The 13,758-nt window shown below is 32.8% G+C and overlaps 1 pseudogene; it reads left to right on the forward strand.

The window, feature by feature from the left end:
* Positions 1-546: 546 nt before the first annotated feature.
* The window catches only part of LOC137220956 (ectonucleoside triphosphate diphosphohydrolase 6-like), a 182,561-nt pseudogene continuing 169,349 nt past the window's right edge, over positions 547-13,758 (forward strand).

Consider the following 13,758-nt stretch of genomic DNA (forward strand, 5'->3'; position numbering starts at 1 on the left):
TATTTATAATTGTCTGTATAAATGCAATTATTTTATGTATTCAAAAGCCTACTAAATATACCATATATACTTTTACTTCAAGATTTGCTTTTGGAAGACTACAACATTATTTCTCTAAATCTATATTTAGCTTTTCTCTAATATTTACATTTATTAGGAAATATATTTAACACCATTTATTTATAGTGATATGACAAATCATGTTGTTATTTCTCACAATGATAATTTATTATCAGAAATCATTTGGTTAGTGTTGGAAAAGACTGTAGAAAAACTAATCTTTGTTCCTACTTACATTACTGAAACAACTGATCGTGAGATTCTATAGATAGAGCAGACATGGTATCTAGATCAATTGCATTAGTGAATCTAGCCAAGTACTACCAGAATAGGGATGTGACATAAATGAGGAGATCTATGTATGAAGAGGTTTATACTCACATATTGAGACTTGCTGGTAAAAGAGTGGGAGCATGTGGCACCGAAGTAGGTCTTGGAAAGAAGACTGGCTGGGGGTTTTTATGGTGTTTAGATGATTGGGCTGCGATGAAGGTCACACAGTTTGAATCTCTTGTCAGCACCAAAGAAGGGAGCAAGTCCCCTGCTTTCTTATTAGCTTGCCCAGATGTGAGCTAGAAGCGTAAGAAGGAAGGACAAGGCTTAAAATTTAATATCTGCAGTCAAACACCAAAATTTGGAGTTAGACAATTTATGACACCCTACTAGGCACATACGAAAATTCCAGACTCCTAGAATGAAAGTAGATGTGCAGGATTAACTACAGTTTTAGCACAGTAAGCTAGTTTTATCATTGAGGAAAGTTGTATACTAATGTAAGAAAGTAATTCCACCAGGTTCCCAACCACTAGCCAAGAGGCAGCTTGACAAGTAAGCCCTTTCTTAGGATCGAGTCTTGGGCCTGAAATGTTAACTCTTCTTTTTTAAAGTTAATTAACTTATTTATTTTTATTTATTTTTTTTTATATGGAGAATAGTTGATTTATAATGTTGTGTTAGTTTCAGGTGTACAGCAAAGTGATTTAGCTATGCATATACATATATCTCTTCTTTCGCATATCCTTTTCCCGTATAGGTTATTACAAAGTATTGAGTAGAGTTCCCTGCACTATACAGTAGGTCCTTGTTTATTATCTATTTTATATATGGTAGTGTGTATACGTTAATCCCAAACTCCTAATTAATCCCTCCCCTCCACCTTTCCCCTTTGGTAACCATAAGTTAGTTTTCTAAGTCTGTGAGTCTGTTTCTGTTTTGTAAATAAGTTTATTTGCATCGTGTTTTTTGATTCCACATATGAGTTATATCATATGATATTTGTCTTCTACTGTCTGATTTACTTTACTCAGTATGCTAATCTCTAGGTCCATCCACATTGCTGCAAATGGCATTATTTTATTCTTTTTTTATGGCTGAGTAATATTTCATTGTATACATATACCACATCTTCTTTATCCATTCATCTCTTGATGGACACATAGGTTGCTTTCATGTTTTGACTACTGTAAATAGTGCTGCTATGAACACTGGGGTGCATGTATCTTTTCTGCACACTATACACTGAAGTTCACATAGACTACTTCACCACTTTGAGATCACAAGATTCTGTAGCAAGGCTTTAGCAAAATTTGTTTCCCAATTTTGTACTTGCATAACATACAGCTAATAGGCCGTCCTCTAGAAGAGTTGTTGCAACACAGGAAAAACAAAATCAATCCTCAAATAGAGTGTAGTATACAATATTTTTTCTATCTAAGTTCTGGGCATTTTTAGCTGCGTTATCAACTTGTTGAACATTTTCTACTGACCTGAGTTGTACAGTGTGAGTGCTGCGTCAGTTGATGAGGGTCTCCTAGGAACAACAGATCTCTTTTATTGCCAAGGCATGATGTCCTTGATAATAACAGTGAATGTGTAAAATAGAGGTTTTCACCCTGCTCCCTTCTTTGCCCTGAGTGGTTGATATCTATAGTCATCTTCATGAATAATCTAATTCTTTTTCAAATTCTCTGCCTGAAGAGCTACTATATATATTTATATAATATTGTTTCCCATATTCTTTAGCTTTTCTTTTTGATAAGAAATTACTTAATGAAGTTTTAGAGTAAACTACATACAATGTGAAAATAGAGTTTAGTTAACTTACACCTGTGTTGTCAGTAAGTATATCAGTATGCTTTCAAGGCTCTTAACACTCTACTATTTAAATGCTATAGTTTTAAAATTCAATTATCTTTTGATATGGGAGAATCAAGTTTTTCATTGTTGTTGGAGCATAGTTACAATTCTTTTAATAAATAGGAGGTTGAAAATATATGCAAGGTATGGCACATTTATTAAAGTAATTATACTCTGAATACTTAACTACAAATTTTATACCTCCCGGCTGAGGAATAAAATTGAAATAGCAAACATGCTATAATGCAATTTACAATATAATTAGCTATCAGTAGCATTATGTATTTCAAGTAACTCCATTATTAAAATGTTTATAATTTACATAATCAGACAAATAATTTAATGAGGTTCAGATAGAAGAGTTTTTTCCTATATAAATAAAGGACTGTTCACAAGTAGAAGTAATGTCTAAGTTTAAATACAGGGAATAGTTTAAGTGTCACAAACCAGAAGAGATGTTTAACCCAAATAAAGTAGAAAAATAAATTTTATCATTAAGGTATACTTTTTTTTTTACTATTATAAATGATTGTCAACAAAGGTAAAATGAAATGTTTTTATGGCTTTACAATTTGACCTTTAATGTATTTGATATTTATCATAAAATAATATAATACAGTTGACCCTTGAACAATGCTGGGGTTGGGGGTGCCAGCCCTCCTTGAATTTGAAAATCTGCTTATAACATTACAGTGGGCCCTCCATACCCTTATCTTCAGATTCAACCAACTGGGGAGTGTCGTGCTGTAGTAAGTATTTAGTGAAAAACAAATGTGCTTGTAAGTGGACTCAAGTAGTTCAAACCCATGTTGTTCAAGGTTCAACTGTATTTAACTTAGTAATTAGAAATACCTTTAAAAAGTTACTATACTTTTCCTTTGGGGAGTTACCAAAAAAATCAAAAAATTTTAAATTATTTTGATTCCTTCTCTACTTATGTGTTATGTGCTATTATCAGTGCTAGAGTCCAGACATGTCTGGGAACTTTGAAAATAGAACATATAGGCTCAATAGAAGTCTTTTTGTAGAGGAGGAGTGACCCCTCCTAGAAGGAAACTCATTCAAAGGGAAAATTAGACTAGACCTTAAGAACTAGATTCAGTAACTCTTCTGTTTCAAAAAGAGGAATTCTGATTACAGTCCAGTGTCTGCCACTGGATAATTTTTTCCTTTAATTTTCTGATAGTTTGAGGTCAGATTAGGGCTTATATAAAGTGTAAGAAAACATAAGTTATGTTGAGACATCCTATCTCATTCCCTGGGAAACATTATAATAGTGGACTCTCAAGAAGTGTTCACTGTGAAGTGGTTTTTGAGGGCTCACGGCTATGATTACAGAAGAAAACAGAATTTTCATCCACAAAGGTAGTAAATAAGGGGTGTTGATTAGCTTGCTTTTTGTTCAAAGTGCAACTGAAATATTTCAAGACTCTCACAGAAGCAACTGTAAAGCTTTATAGGATCCTGAGGTTCTTGTGAGAAAGAGGTGTCATAGATAAAGTGGACTAATGTTGTTTTGACTAATTTGATTTCGTCATTATTGTTTCTTGCAATGCTATTCTGTTATAGTTACAGGTATCAACTTTTTGTCAATTTAGAGTGCTGTTCAGTCAGTCCCTTCTTAGTGTAGCTGTGCTTGATTGCAGGGCTGCTCTAGCACTGGGTAGAATTCAGGATATTTGTTGGACCACCTTTGTCCTTCCTTAAAATCTTTTAATAGGAAAAGAAATCAGATTAAAATCAAGGGATGCCTTAAATGAGAATGAAATCTAGAAGCTTTGTGTGTTTTACTTTTGACTTCTGGTCTTTTTGAGTCAACACACAGTACTTTGCACATCTTCCTCTAAATATTCTTATCTACACATTTATCTCCTAAGTTGTCATATTGAGCATGGATCTACAAACTATGGTCTACAGGTCAAACCTAGCACGTGGTCTATTTTCACATTACCGTGGGCTAAGAATTGCTTTTACTTTTTTTTTTTTTGCTTTTACTTTTTTTTTTAAGAGTTGTTTTTTAAAAAGAAAAGATCATGCAACAGAGACTGTACATAGACCACAAAGCCTAAAATATTTACTTCTTGACCAATAACAACAACAAATATAGTCTATTCTGGATACAGAGAAATGCCTTCAATAGAACTTTCAGCAATGATGGAAATTCTCTAAATGGACACTTTTCAATATAGTATTACCCAATATATATCCAATAATTCCAATATGGTATTCACTAGCCACATGAGTAATTACTGAACACTTGAAATGTGGTTAGTGTTACTGAAGAACTGAATTTGTGGTTAGTGTTACTGAAGAACTGAATTTGTAATGTTATTTCATTTTAAATAATTTACACTTAAACGTAAATGCCACATGTCAGTACCATATTGTGCAGCAAAGATCGTAAGCTACTAGAAGGCAAAACCTATTGGATACTTTAATGCAATGCTTATTAAACTTCAATGTGCATATGAATCACCTGGAATCTTGGTAAAAGATTTTGATTTGGCAGATCTGGGTTGAGTCCTAAGATTCTGCATTACAAAGAATTTTCCAGGGTATGTTGCTGATGCAGGTGTTCACATCATAATCTGTCGGGGAAAACAGAATACCTTGAGTCTAGTAAGTAACAAATTGTAGAATAAGTGATTTTGAAAATACTGTTACCAGGGATTCCTGTGAAGGAATCAGAAAATGATGGTAAGTGACATAATCATACACTTACCCTCAAGTCTGTGTATAACACTCACTGCTGAGCCATCTGTCATCCCAGCATTTGATTCCTAAAGTTAAGAAATCTGCGCGTGGACTGGACCTCAAAGATATTTTCTAGGAATAATTCTGTGTGTGTGTGAGTTTGCTTGTGTTTGTACATGTGTGTGACAATGGTGTAACCATTCGCTAATTGGGTGCTATTTTATATAATTCAACAATCATGATACACTGTGTTGTAAGCCATGAGTTCTAAGACAAATTAATATAACCTGGATTTATAAGAATTAGGGATATTTAAAATAATGAAGACTTACATTAGAGATGGTGATTAAGAACATGGACTTTAGAGCCAAATTGCTTGGATTCCAACCCAGGTTCTGCCATTACCAAACTTTGTAACTTTGGTCATTTCATGAAACTTCTCTGTGGCTCCAGCATCTTCCTCTAAAAGGGGAAGAATAGTAGTATACAGTCACATAAGGTTTTTTATGAGGATTAAATGAGTTAATACAGGTAAAATGTTAAGGTTTATTCTAGTCAATATTTCTCAGTTATTACTGGGCAATAAACATTGATATATTACCTAAGTATGTAAAATTATCTGAACAAAGTGATAAGAGTAAGAGCTGTTGAAATGTGAGAATCAGTGTTTAGCAGTACAAGCAATATGTCTGTATCTGTGATCCAAATGTGTTAATATAATATCAAATAGCATTGGAAAGACAGTATAAAGTATAATAGTATTAAATAGGATTATAATTTTATTTCAACTTATAGAATAAAATGACTTAAAACTATCTTATGTTAGTTTTTAATGACTATAGAATTTAAAAATGTATTTTCTGCCATGTTCTGATACTTAGCTTCATGGATGACAATTTTAGGAATATAACTATTTTCTTTTCTCACACCATACTTCGAAGCATATTATAGATAATTACACACTTAGAAGCCAGGAGGCATGAGTGCATCAAAAATATTTTATTACAAACTTGGAGACTTAAAGTTCCAAATTATAATTACAAAAAAGATTACAGATAGTGACAAGGGAGACCTTTTTCTTCAGTGTAGAACACAAGATTAGAGGTTGCATCTGAATACATTTTCTTTCTACTCTTTTTCCTTCTTTTCTCTTTTTCTTTTCTTCCTTCCTCCCTTCCTTCTTTTTTCCTTCTCAGCAAAGTTATTTAAAAATAAAAACAAACAAACAAAAAGAATTTATGAAAAATAAAGAAAATCAGAGGATGCCTAATGGATACAAACTGGGATACTAAGAAAGAGGTGGGGTTTCCCTGGTGGCGCAGTGGTTGAGAGTCCGCCTGCCGATGCAGGGGACACGGGTTCGTGCCCCGGTCCGGGAAGATCCCACATGCTGCGGAGCGGCTAGGCCCGTGAGCCATGGCCACTGAGCCTGCGTGTCCGGAGCCTGTGCTCCGCAACGGGAGAGACCACAACAGTGAGAGGCCCGCGTAACACACACACACAAAAAATACCAACCCAAAAATAACTTTTGTGAAAACTGAATGCTCAAATTTGTACAAAGTGCCTAGGAGAGTACAAATGATTTTTGTTGTGAGAAAATTGTTGCCCCCCAATTTATGTTCTTTAACAGTCTCTAATGAAGAAAAAAGTATAAGGCTTATTTTATGTGACTTCAAAATTAAGGATAAACTTCTTTGGGTGGAAATTTTAAGAAGAAAACTTTGGGTTTAGTATAAAAGAACATTTCCTGAAGTTATATACAGACCAAAGATGCATGAACCTCATTGAGAAGTAGCTATTTCTATGTTTAGATGTTTTGAAACAGAGACCGGATAGCAACTCCTCAGTGGTGAAGTTTAAAGTCTCAAGGAGTACATACAAAGAGCTCTTCTAATTCTGCTGTTCAGTAAGTCTATGTGGAATTGACTGGCTCTACCTTAACATTTAAAATGGATTCCATGAAAATAAATATTCACTCTACGCAAAGCCACATTGCCTCTTAAAAGATACTGGGTAAGTTCAGGAGAAAAAAAAGCAATTATATAAATTACCAGAAAGATCTGTGCATAACAGCTTGTCCAGATAACCTGAATATATTGCTTATCAGATAATGGCAAATAAAGATTGTATCTCTCCCCCACTTATGGCACAATACAAATAAAATTATGCTCCACCTCCCCAGAGAGAAAGACAAACAGAGAAAGAGACAGAGTGACAGAGAGGGAGAGAGAAAGCATTCTGCATTAACAAGGTGGTGATTGGTGACTTTTTTAGTGTCTCTTGTACAATTAAACATGCTCTGGAGTCTCAGTGATCAGCTGGAAACTAATTTTGAAAAGCAGCTCTTCTGGAGTGTTTTTTGTTTTGTTTTGTTTTTTGAAAGACTAAAGTGTTTCAAGCACATTAGGAGTTTAGAAAGTCAAATAATATAATAACAATTAGAAAAAGAGGTGTTATTTAGATAAGGTAAGGTAATGACATTTAATGAAAACACTCTAGAGTACCCAGGACCATTGGTAGTAAAATTTTCACACACAAGAGCAAAATTCTATTACTCCCTTGATTCTTTCTCCTTCAAATTTGTTTTATAATTATATGAGAACAGTAGAATGAAAAAGACTCCTTCCTCAATAACTGTAGAAGTGGACGTCTTTGTGTAGAACAAAATGCATAAAAATAGAAGAAGAAGAATATATTTGGTGCTCAGGGCTTTCAAAAGACACCATGCAGTAGTATGGAGAGATTGAACTTTAAACTTATGCAGCCAGCTCCCATAACAAACAGTAAACACTTATTAAATAATTCTTTGTACAAGATATTTTGAGTAGCACTCAGGGGAATATAAATAATATATTAATATATATTAATATAAATTAAATACATTAAATATTTATTTAAATTAAATTAATTAAATTAAATTAATTAAATTAATGAATAAATTTTATTTAATAAATAAATTTATTATAAATTTAATAATTTATTTAATTAAATTTAAATAAATTTATTTATTTAAATTAAATTTAATAATTAATTTAATTAATAAATTTAATAAATTAAATTAAATTAATTAAATAATATGTAAATATATATTAATAAAAATATATAAATATATATAAATAATATAGCACAACATTTTCTGCTGATATGTTTACAGTAAAATTGAAAATGACAAAGTAATCAGACCTGCTATGATAGGCATATTGTTTATATTAAAGCCTATCAAATCTCATAGGTCAAATATTATTGTTCCTATATTACAAATATGAAAACTGAGGTTTAGAAATGTTGTCATTTATCCAGACCTTCAATTAATAAGTGCTAGAATTTGTTCTCAAACTTAGATATGTCTTACTCTAAACTCAGAATATTTAGCCACTGGACAGATTCAAAGTGGAGAAAGTGATGAGTGCTAAATGAGTGCTGTGAACAGTACTGAATATATAAAAGACATAACTCTGATTTTGGATGAGCTAGAAAGTTTTCATGTAGAATAGAAAGCAGCATTTTCTCTATGAAAGATGATAGTTATTTAGGTAAGCCTAGAAGAAGGAATAGGGTAGATTTTTAGGAATTTGTAGAATTTACTGAAACATAAATATACATTAAAATAATTATCTGCCACTTCAGTGATAACATTGTTGAACATGAAAACTGGTTGGGAAATATTAAACCTTTTTTCAACTCTCAGACAACACAATAAAAATAGCTTCCATCTCTATGTCCAACAAAACCACCTAACTCCCTTAAACATAGAAATAAAATGTCTTTAATTTGCCTTTCTCATTCTAGTCTTTAGTCTACCTGGAAATTATTTTATGTATGTCACAAGGTAGGATTACAAATTTGTTTTCCCACATCATGATGGTGATTATTTAATAATGCTGAAGGTAATTATAATAATCATGGATAATAACCCATACATGTTACGTTTGCTAGTTGTCAGTTATCTTAATACATTACATATATTAATTTAATTAATCTCCACAAGAACCCTCCGAAGGAAGCATATAATTAGTGTCCCTGCTTTACAGAGGAGGAAACTGAGACACCTAGACATTAACTGCTCAAGATTACAAACCTGGTAGGTGCATTTCTGAGATTTGGATGTATACATCTGGCTCCAGGTTTGCGTCCTTAATGACTATAATCCAACCTCTTTTAGTTAGATAACCAATCACCTAGCACCATTTATTTTAAACATCTATCCTTTGTTCACTGATCTGCAATTCAATCTCAAATATTGTGTTTATATAATATGGATCTATTTCTGAGCTCTCTTTTCTGTTCCATTTATATATTTTCCTGTTGTTTCACTGATGTAATTCTGTCTTAATTACCGTAGCTTTGCAATAAACCCTGTGGTGAAGAAAAATCCACCAACTCTGTGAATTTTCTTTAATAGTACCTTGACTATTCTTGACTGTTTGTTTTCCAAATACGTTTTAGAAAAACTTTGTTAGGTAACATCAACAAAGGAAAAAAAATTTAATGGCATTTTAATTTATATATTCTTGAATCTATAGCCCAATTTGGAGATAATTGACATCTTTTCACTTTTAGGTCTTCTAATCTTTAAACATAGGATATCTGTTCATCCATTTGGTCTTGTTAGATCATGATTTGCTCACTGTCTCTTAAAATAATTTATGAAATTATTAAGGAGAACTACTCCAAAGATGATGTGTCTTTATTTATAGTAAACATTTAGGAGAACTGTCTTTTGGACTAAAAATGTGATGTGATCTTTGTTTTCAGATCCATGTTAGGATTTGCTTCTGATTACAACTTTTCAGGGAAATCTTCACTCCACAGACCTCCTGCTCTACAATGAGCAACTTTTATTTCAATCTTAAGATGAAAATTAGACTTGATTCTTACTTTCACAGAAATTATAACCCTGTGGAATTGTAGTTTTATAAAAAAAAAAGGTCTTGAATTCAACTTTAGCAGGTGTTGAGACTGTGTCCTCATCCCTTGGTGTACATTGAGTCCTGGAGAACCAAAGCTTGTCAAGTTCATCATTTTTGTAGAAATGTAGCCAGAACAAAATTGTCTCTGCTACCGGGTTCCCACCTTCATTTAGATATCTTATCTCTTTAATGATTTTAGGAATATTTTGATAAATTGTTTAAATACTCCTAACTGCTGCCTTTTAGTTGTTTTTTGGATACTTAGCCACCTATTTTAATATAAACAAGACTCAATTTTATTTATTTAGTTTAAAATTATTACTACCAGCTCTTCTTGAATACCTTATTATAATTTTTCCTAACTTTTGTCAGTCATGTGCTTATGAGATCATTTATGTTTATATAAAATATACATATTCTACTACTTGTACTTTCTAGTGACATCCTTAAATCTTTATAAATTACTGATATTACTGTTTAATATGAAAGGTGTGAGGAAATCAGAAAGATATAAGATGACTATGGATATGAGCTAATTTTTAACAATAGAAAAAACACATATGGTATGTACTATACATAAAAAGGAAGCCTAAAAACAGAAACATACAAAATATTCATTCAATGATCTTGCACTGTCTGAAATCTTTGTTGTTAAAATAAACAAACAGTCAAAAGGGAGTCTCATGCTTTTAATAATTTTAAGGCCAAATATCAGTTGAATTATCCACATATAAACTTTAAATATGATAGATTTACATACAGGTTCATAATTAGAGACCAAGCCACTTAGTCTCTTAAAATTTAAAGAGATTGTGGAGATTATAGAGTTGAAAGAAAATATTCTGAGTTGCAGAAATGTATGCAAAGCTACAGATCTTTCAAATATGGTGCTGAAGATCTTAATAAAAATATATTTTTTGCCAGCTGTTTACAGATTTTCTAAATTACAGCAAACGCGTTGTAAAAAACCATGTGCCAGATGGAGAAAGGCTCATATTTCCTAAAGTGTTAATGAAGTTTAGTTATAGCAAGTTAGATACAGGAAAAAAAATATTAGTATAAGACATAATGATTTTGTCAAGCCAGCAGCTGCCACAATGAACTACTCAAGTGCCCATATTTGGGCATGTTTCCCATATTAGTTACCACATTTATCATATAATGAAATACTGAAAAATGTTGACTTTTGATGCAAGCCAGGCTTAATGTATGTCACTTATTTATAAAAAACAATTTTAATATAATGTGATATTGTATAACTACAATAATTCTAGAATGCATGAATGGTTTCATGGACTAATTTTTATTCATGTTCATGACAGAGTCACCATTTGAAAATAGTTAAAGGATTGATATGGATGAGCATACACAAAGAATTTTATTCATTTGGGTAATTTCAATGTATTTTTAAATGTGTTTATGTTAATATCTCAAATGTTGGAGATACCAGATAAGTTTTTTATTACACAAAAGTAGAAAATTGGCCATTGATAATATTGATACATCCAGAAACTCAAACTTATTCTCATTTTAATGTTATAAAGTTGTCTTCACAAATACAGTACCAACTTGTCTCAGTAATCAGTAGGCAGAAATATCTTCCTGAGACATGAAATGGTCTCCAGTAACATTGTAATAGATTGTAATATTTTTTCATAAACATTGGCATGTACAGTTATTAGCTTTAGCTTTGAAAACATAAAGAAAATAAAAGATATTTACATTGAATTTAGTAGAAAAGTTGTATTAATGGTAGCCCATATAGAAATTTGTGAAGTTTTGTCAATAATGTTTGTTAATACAAATGAAAAACTGTTTTACCTGTTCACTTAAAATGGTGCAAAGCTAGTTTATTAAAACTAGTGGATATAGTGTGGTTAGAAAAACGGGTCAGAAATGGTTAGAAACTGTATCTGATTGAGAGTAAACAAGATAATGAGGCCTAAACTAAAATGATATGAAAAATATAATATTGCTTTCCCAAACCAAATACAACAGAATGTTTAAAGTATTACTCATGTTAAGTGATCTATTCTTTTTTCATTAGCACATAAAATTGATGAGTGGAGGGCATTCTGTAAATAGAGAAAAAAATCATTGACTACTACCAGTATGAGCATAAGGATGTTCTTGAGCTTGAGTGTTGAGAAAGTCAGATTTATAAATCTTATCGTTTATTTAATACAGTTGTAAATATGTTAATTCAGAGGAATTTGTTAGTCTTTATAATGTCTATTTTTATTAAATGTAATATGTGTTAATATTTATTATGAAATTTATAATGGTTTTTTATTGAAAATCAGATTAGACCAGATAAACTATAAAGTCTTTTTTTACCTTTTAAATATATGTTTATTTGAATATGGCAACCTTTTTAATTCCACATATTGTACCAACCTAATAGATTAGTTTTCTAAGGATAGGAGTGTACTAAGATGAGCAGTGATGCTGCCAAAGCTCTACCAGAATATGTTGTTTGAAATATGTGATATCTAAATGTAGTACACTTTCCCTCCTCAAATACTGAGGGAAAGAATGTTATCCAAATTGGCTCCTTTATGCTGTTTTAGTTAGGTATGCTATAAGGAAACTTTAGAATTATTTATTCCCCTGTAATGCTTTAAGAATATACATCAGCGGTGACCACTTGTGGTACTGATCATATATGTGAACAGGTAGATGAAATATCTTTGGGCTCTACATTAAATCGCTCTTAGAAGTTACCTACCCTCATACTTAAAAGGGGTTAAATAGCTCTCCCTACAATCAGTTACTAGAGACTCCCAACAAGCATCATGGCTCAGGGTGGAGAACCAACATTTAATCTGGAAGACAGCTGCATTGTGACCTGACAGCTGCATTTCACTGAAGAAGGAAAATATATATCCTCTAATTTAGCAGAATTAAAAGTCGTACTTTTGGGTCTTCCCTGGTGGCGCAGGGGTTGAGAGTCCGCCTGCCGATGCAGGGGACACAGGTTCGTGCCCCGGTCCGGGAAGATCCCACATGCCGCGGAGCGGCTGGGCCCGTGAGCCATGGCCGCTGAGCCTGCGCGTCCGGAGCCTGTGCTCCACAACGGGAGACGCCACAACAGTGAGAGGCCCGCATACCACGAAAAAAAAAGTCCTACTTTTATTTCATCAGAAAAACTATATAACAACGACAATGGTAAAGTATAGATTTATACAGCTTCTTAGACAGTAGTTAACAAACTGGATATATAGTCAGAAAGACTGGCCTTAGACAACTAGGGAATGGAAGGAACTCTACTCTGGGCACTGATATGGAGATGGCATTTCAAAGTGGGACAAATGGATATTTATCAAAACAAAACCCTTACAAATTCAGTAGCAGCCAGGAACAAACAAGTGATTGCCTTTATTCAGTACCTAGAAGTAGTCTCTTAACTACATTAGATGAGCAGTCATAGAGACACTCAAGCAATGCAAAGAGACGAAAAAGGAATATCCCTTTCTCAACCTCACCATCAGGCATGAGCTCTGTCTCCTTTCTCATTGCTCTCTATAGGACAATTTCTGAACTATCAAAAATTACTCACCAAGGGCATAAGCTGAAGCTATATTCTTCACAAACATAATTTTTAAAGTCTTCTAATTAAGACTGTGTTTGTTTTAAAAGGCATATTTTTAGATTTTCTAATTTTGAGTAAAAATAATTTATATTTCAGATGGAAGGAAATATGCTAAATGTTCTGAGACCAGTGTTACTACTACTACTGTTATCAACCCTCCCGAGTTGGTCCCTGACAAGGGTCCTTCTGCCCAGTGTTGCTTGTGTCAATAGAACGAGACTGAGTTGGATTCAGAAGCAAAGGAAAGTTTTAGGAAAGCTTTATTCTTCCATCAGAGCATGGAGACATGCGAGCTCTCACTCTAGAGTTGACACTGTCCCCTCAGGTGACGGGCGGGGCTGTGTTCTAGGGCTCTGTCATAGGGAA

Source organism: Pseudorca crassidens, chromosome 3, assembly GCF_039906515.1.
Source record: "Pseudorca crassidens isolate mPseCra1 chromosome 3, mPseCra1.hap1, whole genome shotgun sequence".
In the NCBI taxonomy this organism is placed as follows: domain Eukaryota; kingdom Metazoa; phylum Chordata; class Mammalia; order Artiodactyla; family Delphinidae; genus Pseudorca; species Pseudorca crassidens.